General features: G+C 41.0%; 1 long non-coding RNA gene across 1 annotated transcript; it reads right to left on the bottom strand.

The window, feature by feature from the left end:
* Window positions 1-21,399: 21,399 nt before the first annotated feature.
* On the bottom strand, window positions 21,400-23,223 carry LOC110935006. The gene is made up of 3 exons (XR_002588793.2): window positions 22,842-23,223; window positions 22,032-22,106; window positions 21,400-21,559 (listed from the first exon to the last, which is right to left on the bottom strand). It is a non-coding gene; the product is annotated as an uncharacterized LOC110935006 (long non-coding RNA).
* Window positions 23,224-23,820: the final 597 nt, after the last annotated feature.

The following is a 23,820-nucleotide window of genomic DNA, read 5'->3' as shown; positions in this document are numbered from 1 at the left end:
CACGTATCAGCAATCCGATAAACAATCTAAGTGTTCGGCCCAATCATAACCCGGCCCAATTATATGCCACAAATTAACCTTGTGCGATCCAATGTCTAAGCCCGAAAGGTAATCCGCCCAAATAATATATCAGTCCAAACAGATAAGCAGTCCAATAACATAACAGTAAACAAATATCCAATCAATTAGCCCAAATGATTGGGCCCGTGACAGCGAAGGCCCAAAACAGTGTATGTGCAAAGGTGGTCTCGAGTCGCAACCGGCGATCTCGAGTCGCAACAGGGGATTGCGAGTCACAGCAAGAGATTACGAGTCGCAACAGGAGGTTGCGAGTCGCAATAGTAATTTCGGCTCATCATGGTCCGGTTACGAGTCGCAATGGGAGTCGCAACCTTTGGTCTCGACTTGTCATGCCCTGGTTACGAGTCATAACAAGGCTCGCAACCATGGTTTCGGCTGATGTTGCTGTGTGGTCTCGAGTCGAGACTGCGGGTTCCGACTCGCAATCAGAGTCGCAACCAAGGATGTAACAGTTTCCTTAAATCATGCATTGACTACCCGTGATTATAGCTAACACCTTGGCCAGTTTCGGTAAACAGATCAAATCAGTTTCATAATTCCAAAATCCACCACATCCAAGCAGTTCATGTCATATTCAAAAACACATCTTAATATTCATACGGATTTCCTAATACTAACATATGCATTCAACCGATTTTATATATATATACGTTTGGTTTAAAATCAGGCACATCCAAAATAACATAACACATAGCCGGTTAATAACATCATACCCGATTAGACTAGATCATGCATTCAAGAACCGTTTAAACACTATCAAACTTGCAAATCGTACATAAAGCAACCGATGATCAAGAACATTATCATTCACCCCAAACAATCATATTAAATCAGGAATCCTAGATCATGATGCAAAGTTATCAAGTACAACAATCAAGCAACAAACACACTAACCGGAGTATAAGAATGATCCGAGTGGAAAAGGTCTTCGATTGCGTGTGTGTGCCGCCGGTTTCAGATTTAGGCCGAGAGAGAGACGAGAGAGGAGTTAGGTTTGCAACTTGGTGTGTGTGTGTTTGTTTTTGCAAAACAATAAAACAAAACCCTTAAACTCGGTTTTGTGTTGCGAGTGGGGGAGTGGGCCGAGCCCATCCGGTTACTTCTAAGGGTCCGTGAACAAGGTGTGGCCCAAAGGGCTCGTGTGATCGGTTTGTGTAGTTTGGGCTCGTGCAACACATAACATACATACGCACATAACACACGTAAACAAATATTCATTTAAAATCATATAATTCAGTTCTCATAAGCACGTGACGTTACATCAAAGCAAGTCGAAAGTTCGAGTTGTCACATACTTACCTCGTGCGTCCAAATTTACGCATAGCTCTCATGTTTACTTTTGACCCGTTAGCCTTTCCATGCTTGAGCTTTCCTTGACATGTTCCTATTATCTCCTTCCATTACATCCATTCCATGATTAGTATGCATAATCATACGCATCATTAAGCACACCCTCATTCACGTGTAATTTGCTTAACGAGTTCAACATGTATCGTAATACTTTAATGCTAATCAATCTAGCCATTTATCATTCCATCATCATAAAGGTCATACATGAGCTTCTAGCATGCATAATTATGTATTTACATCATGTTCATTTTGCACACAACATCACAACTAAGCACTTCTCATACTTATAATAGACGATCATCTTCACTACTACTTAATTGATATTCCATACAAGTGATAACATATACTAACCTATACTAGGCATTTCATCAAGCACTTGGTGTGCGTACCATCTATCAAGCCTAGTTTACAAGTAACTCAAGAACATTCATACCATTTCCTGTCAAGGTTATCATGTCCAACATTTTCACATGATTTTCTTTCTAATTCAGGTTCATACAACATCAATCTACCATAATTATCTTCACATACTAAAACTTCAACTAATTTAACACACATTTCATCGACATTTTTCCAAAGGCATTATTATATACAAGTGGGTTTACATATAAACAACAAGATAATCTGAAATTCTAGCATAATTCCAGTTTCATAAGGTGATTCTAACACATATACATCCTAAATTTCATATATAATCACAACTTTCACAAACCCACTTCATCAAATTTACTTAAACCATGAAATTTGACTTACTTGATGTTTGAAACACTTAAAGGATCAACATTCTTGTTTCATGCATTCGATCAGCCCTCGATTCCCTTTTCAATTTGATGATTTTATGTTACTTAGGGTTTTGTGTAACGCCCTGCGTCCCTAAACTTTTAACTTTTGGCAAGTCTAGTCCTTATACTATTCGAAACTTAACTATGTTAGACTATTTGTGAAACTTTATGATACTTGAATCTTATGGAACTTTGAATCTAGACTCTTTGATACTTTGAAACTTGACTCTTGATGCTTGATACTTATTAAACGCTATGAATCTTGAAACTTGAAACTTGATACTTAATACTAGGTACTTGATTCTTGACTCTTGATACTTATTGAGCGAGACTCTTGATACTTATGGAACGAGAAACTTGATTAAACTAGAAACTTTAAGACTTTGTTAAACGAGAAACTTGAAACTTGACACCTACTGGCTAGCTTATGTAGACTTGAAACATGGAAACTTTGTGTTAGTTATACAATCTTATCATGTAATGATATCGTACAATAATACGCAATGCAACACGTAATCTAGCTCGCGAAATAAACCGAAATCAGAAATCTGGCAAATAAGGATTGGCTGTCCGGATGGACATCCGATCGGATGATCATCCGACCGGATGACCATCCGATCAGATGGCCATTCGATCGAACAGTCATCCGATCCAGGCATCCCACCGCCTTATCCTCTCTCACACTATAAATATCCCTGTCACATCACTTGATGTGACAGCCTCCTCCGACCAGACGCACTCTCTCTCGTTCCAAGGCACTTTTCTTCTATTTTCAGGCGATTCTTGTAAGTTTTCTCCCTGTAGCCTTCAACACTTGAACTATTTTGAATCAGAACTTGTAACTATTAAACTTACACTCGAACAGCCATCCGACCGAACGGTCATCCGTCCGGATGACCATCCGATCTAATGACTTGAACTTATACTGCAACGAAAACTTCAAAAGTTGAAACAATTTGCAAACACATCACTGACCGTCTGTCCGGATGACCATCCGATCGGATGACCATCCATCCAGAGGGTCTGATTATCATTACACTTGTTGTTTTACAGGACACTGTGATCTTGACACTTGAAATTTTATCAGTTCACAACATTTACCCACTGATCGAACGACCGTCCGACCGAATGGGTTCCATCCGGGGCGAATGGTCATCCGACCGGATGACCATCCGGTCAGGAGACCTGTCAGACACTTGTACACGATTATTCGCATGATTCGACATTCTGTTCGACACTCATACTATTATACTATAATCAGGCTAACTCCAGCGCTCTCTTCGATCCATTTAGTCGGTGTTGATACTTAGCACCCACTGTGAGTATACTCGATCCCTTTTTTTTAAACACTTTTGGGATGCAACATGTATCTATAAACTTGACACTTGACACTTGAAACTTGTTTGAAACATACTCTATCCGCTGTAAACATGAAACTTGATACTTGTGAAACTTGAGACTTTTTTTGCTATGTGAACGTTTAATCCTTGTGTGTAGTTCCGCCTTAACAATGGTAGCGCTATAGGGATAATGCACCTCCGCGTTAGTCTTTGGGGTATTGTTAGGAGGAGACATTTTTAGCTTTCCTTGAGTCTTGGGAAGGCAGTTAACGCATTGGAAACTTGGGCTATCACTTGGACTGCGTTTAATAGCATGGTGAAACTTGTTATATGTGTTTATGCGGGATATGAGTTTTTGGAACGTTTAAAACTCGTATACTATACGTACTCAAACTTGTATACTCGCCAACATTTTGTTGATAGTATTTTATATATGTTGCAGGTTGATAGTAGCTGGAACAAGAAACTTGCTAGGATGCTGCTTAGAAACACTTCTTAGTTAATTTAGAAGTTTCTGAACAATATTTGGGATGTATGTACTAGATATTTTGTGGTTGTGAAACTTGATGCTTAGACAATGTTTTGAAATTGATTAATCTATATTGAATCTATTAGTGTTATGGAAACTCTTGAGCAATCTGAACGCTTAGCGCCGCGCCCCGATGTTTCCACCATCGGTTGGGGTGTGACAGATTGGTGTCAGAGCCATAACTATAGGGAATTAGGGAAAGTAGGAATGCTTTGCCTAGTCTATAGTTCTAGGAATCTTGAATCTTATTTGTTGTTTAAGACTTATGCATTCTACCGTACTTGCTTCCTAGCAACACATTTCCTATTAAACTTACTTGCCTTTCCTAAGGCTGACACAATATACACTTGGACGCTTTGGAAACGCTGTTGAGCAGTGTTTGTATTTTCGCACGAGATTTACCCTCAAGTCAAGAGTGACATTCGAACCTTGATGGGAAATTTCCATATCATATTTTAGTAGGTCTTATCTTTTGATAAGTATCGACACAATTAGGGTACGAAGTTGTCAAGTTAGAGGTGAAACTTACACCTTGATAACTAGTTCCACTCCTCGATTTTTCTGTCTTGCCAAAGTCTTGAAATTCCCAATCAATTAGGAACATGTAGTGACCGAAAGGACAAATATCGTAGGCCTAACATCGATGACATGTTTGTCTAAGTAAGCCAAGGCATGTTGCCTCAATTTGAGAGGGATTCGATTCACTTTGGTTAGTCAACGTTCCTCTACCCGGAACAATCCTATGATTTATGAGCCTATCTTTTATGTTATCTCGATTTTACATGTGGTTTTAAACTTGAATCCTTGTTCGTTTTGAGACTTTTACACAAATCGCATGTATCTCTGCAATCTAAAACAATAATCATAATCTCTCAGGATCGAACTAAATTTATTATGCTTTATTCGCTGTGATAAACTACGTAAGAATCTTGATTAAACTATGGGAAACATGATTGAACGTTATGCTATGTGAAACTACTTGCTTAATCTATGTGATAGGTGCTGTTGTGGGTAGCAAAACATTGTACGTAACATGGCACCGTACGACGAGACGGACGTGGCATGGTCAAAACATGGTGGATACGCCACTGGTACTTCCTATATATAAGTGTTTCCGACATGTTACCAACTTTCGTACCACGTGCCATGCGAAATTTGGTGTTTTGCAGACCGGTGATGAGAATGTTGGATGTTAAGCTTTGTGAAACTACTTGATTGATCTATGTGTATGTAACCAGTTGAAGCATGTGAAAATGACGGAGTGTACTGTTATGGTTGGCAAAACGCGACACGTAACATGACACCGAACGACTAGACGGAGGTGGCATGGTCGAAACATGGTGGATACGCCGCTGGTACTTCCTATATATAAGTGTTTCCGGCATGTTACCGAACTTTCGTACCACGTGCCATGCGAAAGTCGTTGTTTTGCGAACCTGTGATGAAAGTGTTGAACCTTTTAAGCTATGTGAGACTTGTTGAACGTTTTGTGAAGTGTGAAACTTGAGTCTTTATGTGACCGTGTGTGAAACTATATACTACGAGACTTTATAATCTAGACTTATACGATCCTTTTCTTGGATCTTTAGATGTCTTCCCGTAAGCTATCCGACACTCTCAAGAGATCCAGGGGCAATTCTCAGAAGAAAATCATGTCTTTCATGGTCGATCAGATCGCTCGCATCGTGCCTAAGATCGTCACTGAGATCCAGGGATCAAAGACTCCACCCTCCTCTGTTGACTCTAAGACAGAGAAACTAAAGCCTACGAAGTTCAACTACAAACACTTTGTCTCTTGTAACCCTAAGCCTTTCACGGGCAGTGATGGGGTGACTGCAATGCTGGAGTGGTTCGACAGCATCGAGTTACCTTCATCAACAGCGAGTGCCCCGAACACTTAAAGACTAGGAGTGCAACTGGCATGTTTCAAGGCAAAGCTCTAGAATGGTGGGCGAACGAGAGAAACATCCGCTCCAACAAAAAAGCTTGTGCTCTTCCATGGCCCGAGGTGCGAGAATTGATGATGCTTGAATTCTGCCCTCCCCATGAACAGCTAAAGCTTGAGGAAGAGTTCTAGCACCTCAAGCAGGTTGGAGATGACAATTTGGCTTACACTACCCATTTTAAGCAACTCAGCATAATCGTACCTCACTTGGTTTCTACTCCGAAGCGCATGATAACCAAGTACATTAATGGGTTACCTCCTGTTATGCGTGACTCGATTGAAGCAGCTCAGCTCGAGACTATTGAAGAAGTTTACCGTCTGGCAGCAAGTTTGAACAACAATCGTGTCCGTGACAAATAGTTTGGAAACTCTGCTCCCTCTAAATCACCAAACCAAGTTACCCAGCAGCCCAGTGGCAATAGAAACAAGAAACGAAAGTCTCAGGGTTCTGGCTGCAATTCCATTATCCCTGCTGCGAATGCAAACCCTGCAGGCAATGCTATTGTGCCTGCTGCTGCTGCTACTGCTAATCCTCCGGCTCCGGAAAACAAGAAGTCGTACACTGGGTTCATCCCAAGTGTGCCACTTGCAACTTCCATCATCCGGCTACTTTTGCTTGTCGTCTGTGTACCAATTGCAATCGTTATAGTCACACAACTCCATACTGCCTTCAAGCCAACCAGGTCCAGCAAGCACCGCCAGTTCAGCCAGCCCAGCTAGCCCTACCAGCCCCGCAGAATCCCAGACCGGTCAACAATGTTCGTGCATGCTACAAGTGTGGAGACACTACTCATCTCCGTAACCAGTGTCCCCAGCTAAACTAGGAACAACAGCCAGCCGCTCGAGGACGAGCGTTCAACATCAATGCAAACAAGGCTCGTAACGACAATGACGTCGTTAATGGTACGTTTCTCATCAATAATCTTTACGCTTCAATACTATTTGATACTGGTGCCGACAGAAGCTTTGTGTCCGTAGAATTTGAATCTTTGTTAAACTGTGCACGCCCTAAACTACCTAAGTCATTCTCTGTTGAGATTGCCGATGGTAAGTCTATTCTAGTTGATTCTATCCTCAGTGGTTGTTCCTTGAATCTTAACGACCACGTCTTTACTATTGATCTCATACCCATGCAATTGGGTAGTTTTGATGTCATAATCGGCATGGATTGGTTGCGTAAGAATCATGCCAAGATCGCTTGCCATGAGAAGTACGTTCGTTAACCTCTCCCGTCCGGTGATACTTTGCATGTTTATGGAGACCGACCTTCTAGAGGATTGAAGTTGATGTCGTGCACTCAAGCGAACAGGTGTTTACGTAAGCAGTACTTTGCCTTCTTGGCCCATGTGGTGGAACAAAAGGGCAAGGGAAAGAACATAAGTGATGTTCGAGTAGTGTGCGATTTCCCTGACGTCTTTCCTGAAGATCTTCCTGGTCTTCCTCCTCCTCGATCTGTCGATTTTTCGTATTGATCTTATAACTGGTTCGACTCCTGTCGCCAAGGCCTCTTACCGACTTGCACCCTCTGAGATGCAAGAACTATCCAGCCAACTACAAGAATTGCTCGACAAAGGCTTTATACATCCAAGTACCTCTCCATAGGGTGCTCCTGTGTTATTCCTCAAGAAGAAAGATGGTTCCTTTCGCATGTGTATCGACTACCGAGAACTTAATAAACTCACCACTAAGAATCGTTATCCTCTCCCCCGTATCGACGATCTATTTGACGAACTTCAAGGCGCGTCCTGTTTCTCGAATATCAACCTTCGATCTGGTTATCATCAGCTCCGTGTTCTCGAGGAAGATATCCCCAAAACTTCTTTTCGCACTCGTTATGGGCACTACGAGTTCGTGGCTATGCCTTTTGGTTTGACCAATGCGCCCGCCATGTTCATGGATCTTATGAATGTGTTTGTAAACCTTACCTGGATCGTTTTGTGATAGTCTTTATCAATGATATTCTTATTTATTCGAAAACTAGAGCTGATCATAAACGCCATCTACGTCTTATTCTAGAACTTTTACGTGGTGAACGCTTGTACGCTAAATTTTCTAAGTTTAAGTTTTGGATCAGTGAAGTACAATTTCTAGGGCATGTTGTTAGTAAGCAAGGTATTCATGTTGACCCTTCTAAAATCGAAGCTATGAAGAATTGGTGTACACCTAAATCTGCATCTGAGATTCGTTCCTTCTTAGGATTGGCGGGTTATTATCGTTGATTCATCTTGGACTTTTCAAAGATCACCGTTCCTCTTACTTCCTTAACTCAGAAAGAGAAACCTTTTGCTTGGGGTCCCGAGCAAGAGGAATCCTTTCAAACTCTGAAGAATTTGCTTTGTAATGATCCTGTTCTCGCTCTCCCTGATGGGAATGACGATTTTGTGGTATATTGTGATGCCTCAAACCGTGGTTTGGGCTGTGTGCTCATGCAGCAGGACAAGGTCATCGCTTATGCCTCCCAACAACTCAAAATACATGAGAAAAACTATACTACCCACGATTTAGAGCTTGACGCAGTTGTTTTTGCGTTAAAGATCTGGCTGTCACACCCCGAGATATCAGAGCTGGCGTGACTGGACCGGTATCTTCATTGCACAGCGGAAGCAAATAAACTATGACTTCTAGAAATATAACGCCTGCTAATTACTCGAATTCCCATGGGTTCTCCTATTCCAACCGTTCCATAGTTTTGAAAATGCATCCTGAGAAAGAACATGCGAAAAAGTCAACATAAAGTTGAGCGAGTTCATAGTTTGTTTTGAAAAAGATTTAAAATAAATCTTTTTGATAACCGGTTTTAAAGTTGTTGAGAAAATTATAGTAAAATTATTTTCTTGGCATGATATAAGAAAAACTGTGAGTCTAGCCCACAAGAGTCTTTGTGCATTGCACGAGAGAGAATGGGCCGAGCCCAAACGAACCTTTGTAAGCAGGATCAGCGCGTCCTCTTGCTTAGGTATAATTTGAAAAACGTTACCAAAGTTTGTAAATCCATGTATTTGTGAGTTTACATCAAATGAATCTTAAAAACATTTGAAAGTTCAGTTTATAAGTAGGTATGTAATGCGTCTATGAACATGTTGATCATTAATGTGTAGCTAAGACATTAATATGTGTGCCGACATAGGAAGCACTCAACCCGGTAGACGATTTAAGTGTCGATTCACTTCGACAGGGACACAAAAGCACTCTAAGTGGCCGCACAAGGACCGTGAGTGGGGCTCGCCCGTACCCGATAGATCTACCCCCTGTTCCGTGGTCCTTAAAAGGATTAATGGTGCCTAAGTTAGCACCTATTCGCACGTGATCCAAGAGTTCATTCCATAGCTTAATCATACCCTAGTTAATATGTATTTCAAAAGAAAAAGGGGGACATAAACCCATTGGGTTTTCTCGTTGTTCGTACGCATACCAACCCAGTCCCGTTGTAGTAACTAGGACATTCCCGTCACTAGTCATGAAAATCATGCACGTTTGCGAAAATACGTGTTTGTTATGTAAAACCGGTATGTTTAGTATAAACCTTTCGTAAACCTTTCAAGTTCGTTGAAATTCATTTGCAACATGGTTTATAAATATGTGTTTTCCTTCATTGAAATAGTGGTTGCTTTTGCAAAAAGTTGCATGTCTTTCCACCCCCGAAAACATTTATAAAAATGTAAAACCGTAAAAAAGTGGGGGTTATGAACTCACCTTGGCATTCCTGTGGAAAGCTAGCTACATGTGTTTCCATGATGTCATTCCAAGAATGTGAACTCGCTAGCGTGCATCTATAGTATTCCTAACAGGGAATAACTTATCAGTTTCTAAATAAACCGACGTAGCTAAACTACGTGTCCGAGCTCTACCGAGTCGTTGACTAAACGACCCTAAGGTAGTGTTATCTTGACTTAGAGTAACCAATCTATGGTTATTTGATCCTGTTTATAATCGGGATAAAACTAAGTCTCGAAAACAACTTAGTTTTCGAATGATTTAGAATATATATATTATATGTAATGTATATATTCAAATATACTTACGAAAACGTGTTAGTCGTCGCGAATAAAAAGTGTAGATAATTATATATTTAGCTCGTTGTTATCGAATCGAGTTGGTTAATGATATCGTTTGTTATGAATCTTACGGCAAGGTGTCATACTTGAGTAAATACGTTTAAAATAAATATAAATAATTATATTTATTTAATAAAAGTATACGAATTGCGTAAACTAGTAGCTCGTGTTTTGTCGAGATGTTATAACTTTGTTTTGGTAACTCATAAAACGTCGCCACAAGTATAGATATACTTTATATTTATTTAGCGAAAATACTTCGATAGGCGTCGCTTATACTATATAGATATGTTTGGTATTTCAGATTTTTAACGAAATTCGGGCAGAGTTTCCTCTGTTTTTCGGATAACCCGACAATAAAAGTCGTCGTATTTTGTCAAAATTCAGCAATAATTCAACCAATAAACACTACATATAAAAATTTCTCGTTAAATATACCAAAACGTAAGATAGTATCTAGTCGAATCGGGTCGAGCTCGGTTCGCGTAAACTAATAAAATCTAAAACTAACGTATACTAACTCGTTTCGACTAACAACTTTACCGGGTCTTTCGTTGGCTGAGTTGGCTGAGTTAACTCGGTTGACCGAGTTAACCCGAACCCGCGGACTAATGTAGACCCGAAACTGATGTTGAGATTTGAACGACTGACTCGGTTTGACCGAACAAATTTGACGAAACTGATCGTGTCACGAACCCGAACCAAACTATGAACCGAAACCTGCTGATGTGATCCCGAGTCACCAAAACTCGAACCCGTTGTACCATGCTATGACTGAACCGAACCAGAATGGCACATGAACCGAACCGAGCACACCCAACTGAACTGAGTTGACTCGTAAATTGACCTGACCCGAACCGAAATTTTGTTGACTGCTGTTGTCTGAACTTAAGCCGGTTGAGCCAAAACTTAACCCCGAGCCAACTGAACCATCCACCACTAATGTCCCTGCTGTAGATGGCGTCACTCCAGCGGCCGCACCGCCGTCGGGCCACCACTGTCATCAACATCATCATTAAAAGAAAATAAAGAAAACAGTGGGGGGTAGGTTTTACCGGTGAAACTCGTTGGTAGAAACAAGAACACCACCGTCGCCGGCTTGTCGGCGGCTCCATCTCCCTCCGAGCAGCCTCTCTCTCTCTTTCTTCCTTCTTGTCTCTGTAGGAACCGTTCGCGTAATTGAATAAAATAAAAAAAATTTTATTATTACTGATTACAATACAAAATAAAGAAAGCAAAAATACAATACAATTACAACTGAAATAAAACCAAAATACAAGAATGGGGTAGAAGAAGAATGGCTGAGGCACGTGTCCACACGCTTCCCTTAAAACAAATTCTGAGTCTCCCAAGAGTACTCGTTTTGTTTCCCAGGGTACAACAGCCTGAGCAGTGGTACTGCCGGAGTAGACCTACAACCCGAAGGTTACCTTGAAACTGCAATAGAAGAAGATCACAAGTAGTAGAGAGAGAGTTGTTTGCTGTTGTTGTTACTGGTGTACTTCTGAAGTGGGTATGGAGCTGTATTTATACAGCTCCTAGGTTGAAACAGTCAAAATGAATTAAATGAGAGGTTTAAATTGCATTAAACGTCTTCAATGCAATTTAATACGTCATTTAATTCTCAGTCAAAGCCTATTAACTCGTCAGTTACGAAGCTGGACTGAAACTGCCTAGTCATTCAATGCTGGAAGCTTCTGCGCGCGCCGCGCGCCCATGCGCGGTGCGGCTTCTTGGCTCACTGCCATGCGCGCGTGCGCCACACTGGCCCATGTCCACGCGCGCTCATGCGCGGTGCGGCCTCTTCCATGCGCGCTCATGCGCGGTGCGGCCTCTTGGCTCAAGGCCATGCGCGGTGCGGCCTCTTGGCTCAAGTCCGTCCATGCGCGCGTGCGCCACGTCACCTGTGAGCCTATACGTGCGCGCCACACAGTCGCGCCGTATTGGCTCACTCTGGTGCGCCGCGCACGACACAGCAGGACCCATGCACCATGCGCCCAACCGCGCGCCTCGTGTACCCGCGCGCGCATGCGCATGACTGCCACGTCATGCGTCGCATCACCTACCACTTGGTCCTTGCAACCCTTGTGCTTCACCACGCGCGCGCGGTCAAAAATACAAAGGCGGCTCTCAAGCGGCTCGCGGCGATGCGAGCGTGCGAAGTGCAAAGTGCGCCATCATAGCACCACATTGCGCCTCATCGCCCACGCCACGCGCGCGAGCGTATGCGAGTGCGAGTGCGAGTTAGGGTGCTCCGCACCCTTCGCGAGGACACTAGTGTGTGCTTCCATGAAACAATAAGGATGGAGAGTTCCACATTAAATACCCATTTAAGTTCCATCTCTCCTCCTATGTGGGACAAGGTGCTACTTTCCCTTTAGTTTCAACATTGAATGTTCCAAACACCCAACTTTGAGCATCGATATCTCATTCATCTTAGCTCGGTTTTGGACGTGGTTTAGTTCGTTGCGAAGCTCTTCCAACATAGAACACAAACCCACAAATAAATACATAAAACCCGCTCATTTTATTCTATTTATTTCTAGTCCAAAATAGGAAAAAATCATTTTCCTATATTTGTGAAAAATGCTATTTTCACTTATTTTCCAACAATCCCCCACATGAAAAATGCTATTTTCATCAAATTTCCAACAATCCCCCACATGTATGGAAATGGATCTTTTCCTTACACTTTTCAACGATAAACTTCGGCAGTTGAGTATTGCAAGATAGGTAGGTTGAAGCCTTTGAACCTTCTTTTGTGAAGCGCACTTAGCTTACTAGCGGTGTGTAGACGCGATGTCCTTGAACATACCCCCATTTGTGTAAACGACAATACACTTCACACAATACTCTCCCTAGTTTGGCCAACTCCTCATTGTCGTGTCCTATTATGGTCCTGGAACACTGGCCTGGTTCTGCGAGAGCTCTAGGATTTGCGCACCCCACAAATCCATTTGAAGCGACCCCACTTCTCTCTAACATAGGTGATTCCCATGAATCATTAAAAGCATCATGGTTATTTGATTTCCCGAAATCATTAACCTTAATATGCTTAACCTCACTTCATATCACTGATTGGAATGGACTAGGAAGTATATGTAACTCCCTTTTATTTAGTTTGGGGTACTCCCCCACAGTGACTCCGTTTTGGTAATATGATTAAGTTGTCCTATTGAACTTAGATCTTGGGATCTCCAGTCAACTAAGTTAGGTTTCCCTCATATTCCCATTTACCACGGGCTTTAGTCCCATTCCTCTTGACGACGTTTCTACTAACTCTCTGCTTAAGCCTTTTGTAAACGGGTCCGCAATGTTATCCGCTGATCTCACATAATCAGTTGTGATAACACCCGTTGAGAGTAGTTGTCGTATCGTGTTATGTCTACGTCGCATATGCCTTGATCTGCCATTGTACATCAAGCTTTGAGCTCTACCAATCGCTGATTGGCTATCACAATGTACACATATGGCTGGCAAAGGCTTTGGCCATCTTGGAATATCTTCCACGAATTGACGTAGCCATTCTGCCTCCTCGCCTGACTTATCCAAGGCGATAAATTCAGATTCCATTGTGGATCTCGCTATGACTGTTTGTTTAGAAGACTTCCAAGCAATAGCAGCTCCTCCAAGTGTAAACACGTAACCACTTGTTGATTTGGAATCTTTATTATCCGATATCCAGTTTGCATCAGTGTATCCTTCGATCACTGCTGGTTGTCGGGTATAATGCAGTCCATAGTCTCTTGTGTATCGTATGTATCTAAGCACCCTCGTGATAGCCTTCCAATGATCCGTGCACGGATTGCTGGTGTATCTACTTAGCCTACTCACCGCGTAAGCCAAGTCGGGTCTAGTACATGTCATTAGATACATTAGACTGCCTATAATTCTTGAATACTCTAACTGAGCAACTCCATCTCCTTTATTCTTCTTGAGATGTTGGGAGGTATCAACTGGAGTTCGAGCGACACTCGTATCTCCCGAGTTGAATTTTTCAAGAATTTTATCCACATAGTGAGATTGACTTAACACAAGACCTTCTTGGGATCTTATGATCTTTACTCCAAGAATCACATCCGCTAAACCCATGTCTTTCATGTCAAATCTCGCTTTCAACATGCTTTTAGTAGCTTTGATAATTTTATCATTACTCCCAATGATAAGCATATCGTCTACATAAAGGCATAAGATGACATAACCTTCATTTGTGTCTTTGAAATAAACACATTTGTCGCACTCATTTATTTTGAAACCATTGTCAATCATGACATGATCAAACTTTTGGTGCCATTGTTTTGGTGCTTGCTTCAAGCCATACAAAGACTTGACGAGTTTACATACTTTACCCTCTTGACCTGGGGCGGAGAAACCTTCAGGTTGCTCCATGTAAATTTCTTCTTCTAAATCGCCATTTAGAAATGCGGTTTTAACGTCCATTTGGTGAACTTCCAAATTTCTTAAAGCCGCTATAGAAAGAACCAATCTAATCGAGGTTATGCGCGTCACAGGCGAGTAGGTATCAAAGTAATCTAGACCTTCCTTTTGTCTAAATCCTTTAATCACCAACCTAGCCTTGTACTTATCAATACTTCCATCAGTTTTCATCTTCCTTTTGAATATCCAACGATATCCAAGGGGTTTGCAACCAGGTGGAAGATCTACTAACTCCCAAGTATGATTTTGCAATATAGAATCTATTTCATTTCTTATTGCTTCTTTCCATTGAGGTCCTTCTGAAGAGGAAACCGCTTCGCGATATGTATTGGGCTCGCCCTCCACCATATAGCTAACGAAGTCTGGACCGAAGGATTTTTCAACCCTTGGCCTTTTACTTCGCCTACGATCGCTTTCTTCAACCTCAGGTTGTTCATGTGTCTTATCATGAACCACCTCATCAACTGGTGTAGATGAACTTTCACCTACTTCAAAATTAGGTGTTGATGACGTTGCATGTGTTTGTCTTCTCAAAGGAAACACATTTTCAAAGTAAGACACAACGTTAGAATTCACCTCCATAATAATGTTTACGTGTACATCAGGATTCTTGGACTCAGGTACAAGAAAGCGATGTGCACTACTTTGATGTGCATACCCAATAAATATGCAATCAACAGTTTTGGGTCCTATCCTAAGAGCCTTAGGAGGTGGTACAGTCACCTTTGCTAGGCACCCCCACACTTTCAAGTATTTGTATGAAGGTTTCTTCCTTTTCCATAACTCATATGGAGTTCGTCTCTCTTTTTGAGTGGTATCCTGTTCAAAAGATAATTAGCCGAGAGAATGGCTTCCCCCCACAGTTCGTGGCTCACCCTAGAACTTATCAACATGGCGTTCATCATTTCTTTCAATGTGCGGTTCTTTCGTTCCGCCACGCCATTTGATTGTGGAGAATAAGGAGGTGTACACTCATGTACAATGCCACTTTTTGCGCATAAATCGGCAAAAGGTGCAACATATTCGCCTCCTCGGTCGCTTCGCAAAGCTTTTATCTTCTTTTGAAGTTGATTCTCAACTTCATTTTTATACAAGATAAATTTACTTATTGCTTCATCTTTACGTTTTAGTAAATATACATAGCAATATTTAGTACTGTCGTCAATAAACGTGATGAAGTACTTATTTCCACCTCTCGTGGGTACCGCTTTTAAATCACAAATATCAGTGTGAATTAAATCAAGGGGTTCGGTTATTCGTTCAACCGATTTCGATGATGTTCTTGTAAGTTTGGATTCAACGCATGTTTCACATTTATAGTGTGAATCAATATGGAATGTTGGTATACAATTTAAATTGATTAAACGGCGTATTGAATTAAAATTAACGTGACCTAATCTACCATGCCATTTATTCGATTCAGAAAACTCAAGCATATAAGTAGAAGTAGTAGCAATTTTATTCATGTTCTTGACAGCCATTACATTCAATTTGAACATTCCATTTTGGGCATAGCCCTTGCCTACATACGTTCCTCGTTTAGTTAGTACAAATTGATCGCTCTCAAAAACTAAACGAAATCCAAACTTGTTAAGCAACCATCCCGAGACTAGATTCTTACGCAAGTCTGGGACATACAACACGTTGCTTAGAGTGAGCTCCTTCCCCGAAGTCCACTTCAAGATCACCGTTCCTTCACCCATGATGTCAGCGGTGGCTGCATTTCCCATATACAGCTTCTCTTCTCCTGAAAGAGCCTTGAAGGTGGTAAAGAGACTTTTGTCTGCACAAACGTGACGGGTCGCGCCCGTATCAACCCACCATCCTTTTGGAGTGTTGGTCACAGTATTGACCTCATCCATCATTGCGCTTTTGTCGGAAATCATTGCCACCAAAGGCATTCCGTCTTCATCCACCATGTGCGCACGCTCACGCTTTGGTTTCTTGCATTGGTTAGCCCGATGCCCCGACTCGTCACAGTTGTAACAAGTCCCTTGGAACGTTGGAGGTTTCTTTTTCACAACCCCTTTCTTCGGTCCAAGGTTGCTAGCCTTTGCTTTCCCTTTCCCTTTGTCCTTTTTCCCTTTGCCCTTCGCGCCCTTAGAGGATTGCCCATGCTCAACCAGATTTGCGCTAGCACTGGTCTGCGCAACGCTGCCTTTTAGGGCAATTCTATTGTCCTCTTCAATCCGAAGACGAACAATAAGATCCTCTATAGTCATCTCCTTTCGTTTGTGTTTAAGATAATTCTTAAAATCAACCCAACTAGGAGGTAACTTTTCAATCATCGCTGCCACTTGGAATGTCTCGCTAAGTGTCATGCCTTCCGCAGAGATGTCATGAAGTATAATTTGGAATTCTTGGACTTGATTCATAACTGTTTTCGAATCAACCATTTTGAAATCCAAAAAACGGGCTACCACAAATTTCTTTGTGCCAGCATCCTCCGTTTTGTACTTCTTGTCTAATGCATCCCAAAGGTCTTTGGCAGTCTTGACGTTGTAGTAAACATTATACAACGCATCCGACAACCCGTTTAACACATAGCCTCGAAAAATAAAATCCGAGTGCTTCCAAGCCTCTACCGCGTTCAGAGCCTGAGCGCTGGTCTCCCCTTCCGCAGGTTGGGGAGCGGATTCAGTTAAGAACCTCGCAAGGTTCATGGTGGTCAGGTTGAAGAACATCTTCTGCCGCCACCTCTTAAAGTGTAGACCCAAGAACTTCTCGGGTCGTTCAGCGTGATTGGCCACTGTGGACGCTCCCACAGTGGTGGCGTTAAGGGGGGTTCCCGTCACAACATTTGTGGTGTTGTTGACGTTGACAGTTTCGTTCGACATTCTGAAAAAATTAAAATACAAAAAGTTTAGTCAAAAAATTCTGATTTACGCAAAAACCAGAAGTAAACAATTAAATTTTAATTTTTACCACAAATTTACTGTTTAGGCTTCTAAGTCCAACTTTGAAGACCAAAACAGAAAATTTTAATAATTAGAACTTACTGATTGGCTTCTAAGTCCAACTTTGAAGACCAAGTCAGAAAGTTTTAGCAAATTTATAGGACAATTCTGATGTAACCAAAATTGTTTTCAACCAAAGTCGCTCCTTTGAAGAAGAAAACAAAAAAAATCTGTTTTTAAAACACAAACTGAGTGAAATCAAAACTGGTTTGAATCACAAACAGACTGGTTTTGATTACACAAACGGTTTTAAAAATTTGTTTTAAGATTGTAGGAACCGTTCGCGTAATTGAATAAAATAAAACAAATTTTATTATTACTGATTACAATACAAAATAAAGAAAGCAAAAATACAATACAATTACAACTGAAATAAAACCAAAATACAAGAATGGGGTAGAAGAAGAATGGCTGAGGCACGTGTCAACACGCTTCCCTTAAAACAAATTCTGAGTCTCCCAAGAGTACTCGTTTTGTTTCCCAGGGTACAACAGCCTGAGCAGTGGTACTGCCGGAGTAGACCTACAACCCGAAGGTTACCTTGAAACTGCAATAGAAGAAGATCACAAGTAGTAGAGAGAGAGTTGTTTGCTGTTGTTGTTACTGGTGTACTTCTGAAGTGGGTATGGAGCTGTATTTATACAGCTCCTAGGTTGAAACAGTCAAAATGAATTAAATGAGAGGTTTAAATTGCATTAAACGTCTTCAATGCAATTTAATACGTCATTTAATTCTCAGTCAAAGCCTATTAACTCGTCAGTTACGAAGCTGGACTGAAACTGCCTAGTCATTCAATGCTGGAAGCTTCTGCGCGCGCCGCGCGCCCATGCGCGGTGCGGCTTCTTGGCTCACTGCCATGCGCGCGTGCGCCACACTGGCCCATGTCCACGCGCGCTCATGCGCGGTGCGGCCTCTTAGCTCAATGCCATGCACGGTGCGGCCTCTTCCATGCGCGCTCATGCGCGGTGCGGCCTCTTGGCTCAAGGCCATGCGCGGTGCGGCCTCTTGGCTCAAGTCCGTCCATGCGCGCGTGCGCCACGTCACCTGTGAGCCTATACGTGCGCGCCACACAGTCGCGCCGTATTGGCTCACTCTGGTGCGCCGCGCACGACACAGCAGGACCCATGCACCATGCGCCCAACCGCGCGCCTCGTGTACCCGCGCGCGCATGCGCATGACTGCCACGTCATGCGCCGCATCACCTACCACTTGGTCCTTGCAACCCTTGTGCTTCACCACGCGCGCGCGGTCAAAAATACAAAGGCGGCTCTCAAGCGGCTCGCGGCGATGCGACGTGCGAAGTGCGCCATCATAGCGCCTCATCGCCCACGCCACGCGAGTGCGAGTGCGAGTTAGGGTGCTCCGCACCCTTCGCGAGGACACTAGTGTGTGCTTCCATGAAACAATAAGGATGGAGAGTTCCACCTTAAATACCCATTTAAGTTCCATCTCTCCTCCTATGTGGGACAAGGTGCTACTTTCCCTTTAGTTTCAACATTGAATGTTCCAAACACCCAACTTTGAGCATCGATATCTCATTCATCTTAGCTCGGTTTTGGACGTGGTTTAGTTCGTTGCGAAGCTCTTCCAACATAGAACACAAACCCACAAATAAATACATAAAACCCGCTCATTTTATTCTATTTATTTCTAGTCCAAAATAGGAAAAAATCATTTTCCTATATTTGTGAAAAATGCTATTTTCACTTATTTTCCAACAGTCTCTCTGTTCTCCGTCGCTTCAGTTGTGCGCCGCCACCATCATGGTGGTTGGCCGTGTATTTTAGAGAAGGGGGGGGTATGTCGTCTGGTCGGAGCAAACATCACCTGTGATGGGTTGATCGTCGGTCAAGAACGAGTGGGTGAAGAGGGGTGTTCTCGTGAGGTGTGGGTGAGTATAAAGGGGTACCAGAAGAAGGGGGTGAGGGTTCTGTGTTCATTTGAAGTGTGAGTGGCTATTTACATCTCTCATAAGAAAAGTTATGTTGAGTCTTCAATGAGGGTTATTAGTATTGTGTATATATTAATATATTTTCTTTTTAAATATATACCAAGTCTGATGGATGGATGGATGGGAGGTATTAGTCATCAATGTATATATGTAATAGATATGCACGCATATATACTGGTCATCTGCATGTATGTAATAATTGATGAGAATTATATATGGGTATAGGTACAATCACTTGAAGGCATGCCTTTCTTTTGGTCAGACATTGGAAATCGCCAAAGACAATAATGTGTATATATATCTTGATTTATGAGGCAAACTACATAGATATAATATTCAATCAAGTATGTCATGGCACTAAAAAGAAAAGAAATAGTGTAATAAATTAAGCATAGGTATTGACATGTACCATGCTTTTGATACAAAAGTCCAACTTTGGCAGTTGGCTAGTTGACCAATAAGAAAAATCATGAAAAGATTAATGCTATTTCTTTTTAAAAGAATAAATAATATGTCATAGATACATATCAATAATTCATGTAGGTTACGTCAGTTTTTTTTTTAAACAATTGCTTTATGTTTTAAAAGTTTTACCTGGTTTTCTTCTAGTTTAATTTGTTACTTGAAAACCATACTTGGTAATGTTACAAAATATAAAATAAAACATAATTTAGCTTTAAACTTAATAGGATATTATATATAAAAATAATTATTGTCATAGACATTTACTAGTGTTTGAAACTAGTAACAAGACTTGGCGTTTTAAAAGTAAATTGCATATCATTAATGCTTTGTTTTGTTTAAGCAGGTGCAATACGTATATATGGACTTTGCTAGACATGTAGAGCGACCCAAAAAAAATTATGTCTATCACATGTATGTGCAATGTAATAATGTATGATGATTGTACGGATATTGGCCTAAAATGACGGTTGTCACACTGGCGACACTACCTATATGGTACTAAGTGTGTGGTTTTCACTGACCATAAGAGCCTGCAGCACATCTTTAACCAGAAGGAACTGAATATGCGTCAGCGACGATGGGCGGAATTGCTTAACGACTATGACTGCGAAATTCGCTATCATCCTGGAAAGGCGAATGTCGTGGCCGACGCTCTTAGTCATAAGACTCATGTTAATACTATCCGCTATGTTCAGATCTCCAGTGATCTTCATGCTTGTATCCGCGAAGCTCAGTACTCGTCAGCCAACGAAGGTAGTTTAATCGTTGAAATACGAGGTGCTACGATTGATAAACTCGAAACAAAGTCTGGTGGACTTCAATACTATCTCAATCGCATCTGAGTGCCAGATCGTGATAATCTTCGTGAGCTCATTATGAATGAGGCTCACAAATCTCGATACTCTATTCATCCTGGTGCTGATAAGATGTACCATGACTTGCGTACGACTAATTGGTGGCCTGGCATAAAGAAGGAAATTGTCGCGTACGTCTCAAGGTGTCTTACTTGCTCAAAGGTTAAAGCTGAGCATCAACGTCCTTCAGGTCTTCTTGAACAACCCGAAATCCCTGTTTGGAAATGGGATAGCATCGCCATGGACTTTATCACTAAACTACCTCGAACGCCTGCCGGTCATGATAACATATGGGTAATCATTGACTAATTGACCAAATCAGCCCACTTTCTTCCGATTCGTGAAGATTTCAAAGTGGAAAGACTTGCTAGAATCTACACTAATGAAATCATATGTCGTCATGGTATACCCATTGACATTATTTCTGACCGTGATGGTCGTTTTACTTCACGTCTTTGGCAAACTTTTCAGTCCGCTATGGGTTCTCACTTGAATCTTAGTACAGTCTTTCATCCTCAAACGGATGGACAGACTGAACGCACTATTCAAACCCTAGATGTCACACCCCAACCGATGGCGGAAACATCGGGATGAGACGAAGTGTGTATAGATTGTTAGAGACATCATAACACTATGTGACAATATTTAATTAAATTCAAATTTCATTTCAATACTAAATTTTCATACAAGATTCAAATAGAAATAACAACATTGTTTCAAATTGTAACATAACGACAAAAGATAGATTAATCTAGGTGTGTATCTAGTCCACCCTAAATCTCGTTTCATCATGTCCATACTTCAACAATTAACCTGCAACATGTATTAAAATAGAGTTCAATGCAAAAGCAAAGGCGAGTATACAAGTTTGTTTACATAGCATAATAGAATAAAAACTCATATCCTACATGTTACATGGTGAATAAATTTACTAGCAATGCAATTTTTGGCGTACTATATGATCAAACCCATGAATACAACGCATAAAATAGCCTAATCCCAATAGTTTAGCGGGGTGGTAATGTTTAACTTAACAATACCCAATAGAATAGCGGGCAGGGCGTTAATCCTATAGCGCTATAATTGTTAAGGTAGGCTAGCAAAGTTAATGAGCATATAACGTTCCAAATCGTTCATAGAGCATACAAGCATAGCAAATATTCACAATAGTTTCATGTCACGTTCATAGATAGAGTATGTTTTGTTTAAGCATAAAAGTTGTTTTGAATAGGTATACATGTTGCATCCCAAAGTGTAAAGGGAAAAAGGGATCGAGTATACTCACATAATTTCTAAGTCTTCCGATTATCCAAGCATTGACGAGGGTACGAGTTTAGGAGGACGGAACACCGAGCTCACCCTATAAGGGCAAACGATGGTGCATGAGTGAACGGAATTTCAAAAGAACGAACGAGAGTGGTTATCCTAGATATTTAAAATACCACAACGGTTCCGATAAATAAAATGTACAAGTTAGATAGAGTACTTAGTTTATAATTAAGTTTTTCCTTTTGGACTTTTTTTTACATACTAAAAAATGTAATAGTTTCTAAATTTATGAAATTATCATATTAAAATGCTCTTACTAAACAACCCTATTACCAAACGTATTGTCTGTGCATTTTTTTTAAACATTTTGGCATGATGGCATTTCAGTAATCGATGTTAATCTTTTAACATTGAAGAAATCTTTTATAAATTATTCAACACATTAAGTTAAGGAAATAAAAATTTACACGAGAAGATATGAAAGTTCTGGGTTAAATGATACCTAACTATAAATTTTATTGACTCTTGGTTTTAGGATAGTCGGTTTGTCTAAAAGTTGTTTGTAAAAAAAAAAAGATTACATAAAAAAAATACGACAAAATAATAATACCAATAATAGTAAATTAATATGAGTGAACTCAAGTTATAAACAGCCATGACCAAAGCTTTTACAACAACAATACTGACCAAATGGGTTTAATTCCATTTAACAAAACAGAAGGTTTAATTCCATTTGAACATATTCACTGATGCTCGGGTGTTGTTAATCAGCAGGTTGAAAACGATAACGACGAAGGATTGAACAATAGAAAAAGAAAAGATATACCGAAACGAAGATCCGCAGTTCCGGCTTGACTACTCGATCTCCAGCGCGTCGGGTCCTCCGGCAGGTTCCGACATCGTCTTCGAGTTCCAGCAAGGCTCCGATTCGGTCTCCGGCGACGTATGGTTTTTCCGGCTATGTGTATCTTTCTCCGGCTCCTCTTGCGCTCCAATGAAACTTGCGGGTTTAGGAGGTAGTTCGTGAGAGAGGTTGAGCACGGGATGGGGTCGGAAAACGCCAGTGGTTTCGTAATTGCTCGAAAGAGATTTGGGAAAAAGAAATGACTACCGAGTGGAGGTTCAGTCCGCTTTTGTAGGATAAAAAGAGGCATGATTGTTTTTTCCATTGGTAACCAAAACCATCAAATGAAAAGTAAAAAAAAGATATTCATTCAATTCTTTCAATGAGTAATTATGGAAAAGTACCCACAAGCAATTTGGTAGCCGCTTAGTGTCAGAATAATTTCTATCAAGTTTTTTTTTTATGATATGTTTTCTTTTTAAATTATTAACTTTACGTTTTGTGCATTATACATATTTACAACCTATTTTAGTATGAAGTCTACATAACTTATGTTGTTATGTGAGGCGTAAATAATTTATTTTAATTAATAAAATTACTATAGAACATATAAAAAAAATTTATTAACATAATTATTTAAGATTTCAAAATTTGGGGTGTTACAAGAGTTAGGATCCGATTTTCAAAACGGGTCAGATTTTTTTCCTAGTGCCAATTTTGGAGGATGTTATACTAGAGGATATGCTCCGTTCCTGTGTCATCGACTTTGGTGGTAACTGGGATGTACATTTACCATTGATCGAGTTCTCGTACAACAACAGTTCTCATTCCAGTATTCAGATGGCTCCTTTCGAAGCTTTATACGGTCGCAAGTGCCGATCTCCTCTCAGTTGGCATGAGATTGGTGACAAGCAACTTACTGGCCCTGAAATCATTCAAGAGACGACGGATAAGATTCTCC

The sequence above is a fragment of the Helianthus annuus genome, chromosome 4 (assembly GCF_002127325.2).
Source record: "Helianthus annuus cultivar XRQ/B chromosome 4, HanXRQr2.0-SUNRISE, whole genome shotgun sequence".
NCBI classification, from domain to species: Eukaryota; Viridiplantae; Streptophyta; class Magnoliopsida; order Asterales; family Asteraceae; genus Helianthus; species Helianthus annuus.
The sequence above is the reverse complement of the archived record's forward strand: the minus strand, read 5'-3'. Positions and strand labels throughout refer to the sequence as shown.